At 25.5% G+C, this 3,184-nt stretch overlaps 1 non-coding gene across 1 annotated transcript; it reads right to left on the reverse strand.

Annotated features, from left to right (window-relative positions):
• Window positions 1–263: 263 nt before the first annotated feature.
• On the reverse strand, window positions 264–335 carry TRNAG-UCC (transfer RNA glycine (anticodon UCC)). Its single transcript has one exon. It is a non-coding gene; the product is annotated as a tRNA-Gly (tRNA).
• Between the last annotated feature and the right edge of the window lie 2,849 nt (window positions 336–3,184).

A 3,184-nucleotide genomic window follows, 5' to 3' on the forward strand; every position in this document is an offset into this window, starting at 1 on the left:
ATGATTGTTTTTTCTAAATTTTTCCCACTTTTCCATCCGCACATCTATTTTTATTTATACTTTATCAATAAACAATTATTTATTTTATCATTTCCCCAAAAAAAACAATTCCAATCATTAATTTTCTTACACATTTTCATTAATTACAGCGAATTTTCTCAAAGTTGACACTTAAATAGGAAGGGAGGGAGTAATTCGTATATATACCATAATATACACGTAGTTAACTGATAGTTGCCAAACAGGAAAACACAAAAAAAAATTGCGTCTGCCGGGAGTCGAACCCGGGTCTATTGCTTGGAAGGCAATTATCCTAACCGTTGGACTACAGACGCTTGTTGAACGGTTGATAACTTTAAATGTCCATATATTTTAATCAATAAAATCTGATTAATTTTTTTTTTATCTTTAAATAATTACATAATTTAAGTTAAGTTAATTTATTTAGGGGAAGGGAAAAGGGTGGAATTTTTTTTAATATGAATGTGACAAGTGTCATTTTTAATTTTAGGATAATTTCTTTTAGTGTAGCTATAGAAAATATAGATAATTACAGTGAGATTTGAAGTGGGTCAACTGCCTCTTGATGTTTCTTTGACCTTTGTTTGAAACGGACAATATTTGATAAACTCGCAGATAAATAAAAAAGGGGAAAAAATATCCTTACTGTATATTGAAGATTTGTGCATATCAAAGAAAATATACTGAGATTCGTTAAATATAGACTTAGATTCTTAAGTACCTAGAATGTATATTTTCTTACGTAATTATGTCTATATATGTTATAGATTTTGAGATAATAATTTTAAGGGCAATCTCTTGTCAATCTAGAGCATTCGGAGCGCCACGCAGAATTTCCATGTCATCAAACAATAATATTATTTTAAATTTATTAAAAAATAAAAATAGATAAATAATGACCCGGTAAAAAATTATTAGAGATAAAGATAAATAAAACTCATTAAAAGATAATAAGAGAAAAAAAAATAGATAAATAAAACCTGGTAAAAGATAATAAGAGATAAAGATAAATAACACTCGGTAAAAGATAATAAGAGAAAAATAAAAATAGATAAATAAAGAACTGGTAAAAGATAATAAGAGATAAGTTTTGAAATTTTTTAAAAGATAATAAAACTCGTTAAAAGATAATAAGAGAACAATAAAAATAGATAAAATAAAGACCCGGTAAAAGATAATAAGAGATAAATTTTAAATTTTTATTATATATAAAATAAAGACCCGGTAAAAGATAATAAGAGTTAAATTTTGAATTTTTATAATAGATAAATAAAGACCCGTTTTTGAAAACAATCTCATAAAATGGAATTTAACGATGCACGGGTTTTAAATCTAGTATAATATAATATAGACCATATATGCAATAGCTTATTACGGTTAAAAAAATGACATAAATAGCTTATATACGGGTAATAAGAATTGGTTAATATGGCATTTAAGACCAAATAAGACAAATTCATGAATCCGAAGAATTGTGTTCCCCTAAAAACTTGTACTCATGTGAGATTGGTTAAATATAGACTTAGATTCTTAAGTACCTAGAATGTATATTTTCTTACGTAATTATGTCTATATATGTTATAGATTTTGAGATAATAATTTCAAGGGCAATCTCTTGTCAATCTAGAATATTTCGGTAACTTTTGTGTAAGACCGTCTTACCGGAAAGACCACTTTGATTGATTAACTAATTGGTTTCTTTGCTTAACTAATTAGTTCTAGTGTTTTACTAATTAGTTTCATTGTTTAACTAATTGGTTTCGGTGCTTAACTAATTAGTTATAGTGCTTAACTAATTGATTTTATTGCTTAACTTATATGACACCAAGGTGGTCTTTTGTGTAAGACCGTCTTATATAAAAGTTTGTAAGAATATTTGGAGCGCCATGTAGAATTTTCATGTCATCAAACAATAATATTATTTTAAATTTATTAAAAAATAAAAATAGATAAATAAAGACACGGTAAAAAATAATAAGAGATAAAGATAAATAAAACTCATTAAAAGATAATAAGAGAAAAATAAAAATAGATAAATAAAACCTGGTAAAAGATAATAAGAGATAAAGATAAATAACACTCGGTAAAAGATAATAAGAGAAAAATAAAAATAGATAAATAAAGAACTGGTAAAAGATATTAAGAGATAAGTTTTGAAATTTTTTAAAAGATAATAAAACTCGTTAAAAGATAATTAGAGAAAAATAAAAATAGATAAAATAAAGACCCGGTGAAAGATAATAAGAGATAAACTTTGAATTTTTATAATAGATAAAATAAAGACCCGGTAAAAGATAATAAGATATAAATTTTGAATTTTTATAATAGATATATAAAGACCCGTTTTTGAAAAAATCTCATAAAATGGAATTTAACCCGTGCATCACACGGGTTTTAAATCTAGTATAATATAATATAGACCATATATGCAATAGCTTATTACGGTTAAAAAATTTACATAAATAGCTTATATACGGGTAATAATAATTGGTTAATATAATATGGCATTTAATACCAAATAAGACAAATTCATGAATCCGAAGAATCGTGTTCCCCTAAAGGCTTATATACGGAGTACTTAACTATGTAATTAGTTAATATTGAAATACGCTTAATCAGATTTGATAGATAAAATATATACGTTAGTAAATAAAAAAGGACAAAAAAAATCTTTACTATATGTTAAAGTACATTAAAAAGAAAATATACTGAGATTAATTAAATATAGACATATATATTCTTACGTATACCTAAAATCTATATATTCTTACGTATATATGTCATATATGTTAAAGATTTTGATAACATAAATTTTTTTTTTTTTTTTTTTTTTGACATAGGATAAAGATATAGAAGTAAATGCAAAACTAAAACAACAAGTTAATTAACCATCTGGCCTAACACCAAATGATGAAAAGAATTGCAGTCTTTCCTTTGCAGCCCGTTTAGCCAGATCATGAGCAGGTTGCACATCATCTCGTTCCACTTTGATAATCATGCAACTTCTAAAACCGATAATATAATTTTAAGGTTGGAGAATTGCACTTGAAGAATTGTAAAACTAATAGGTGTCTTTTATTGCTAACTTAAAGGTATGTATTAATCTAGACAATATGATAAATCGAGATAATAAGGTGGGTGGAGAAACGGGTGACAGGTATTA

This window comes from Spinacia oleracea, chromosome 1 (genome assembly GCF_020520425.1).
Source record: "Spinacia oleracea cultivar Varoflay chromosome 1, BTI_SOV_V1, whole genome shotgun sequence".
NCBI lineage: Eukaryota > Viridiplantae > Streptophyta > Magnoliopsida > Caryophyllales > Amaranthaceae > Spinacia > Spinacia oleracea.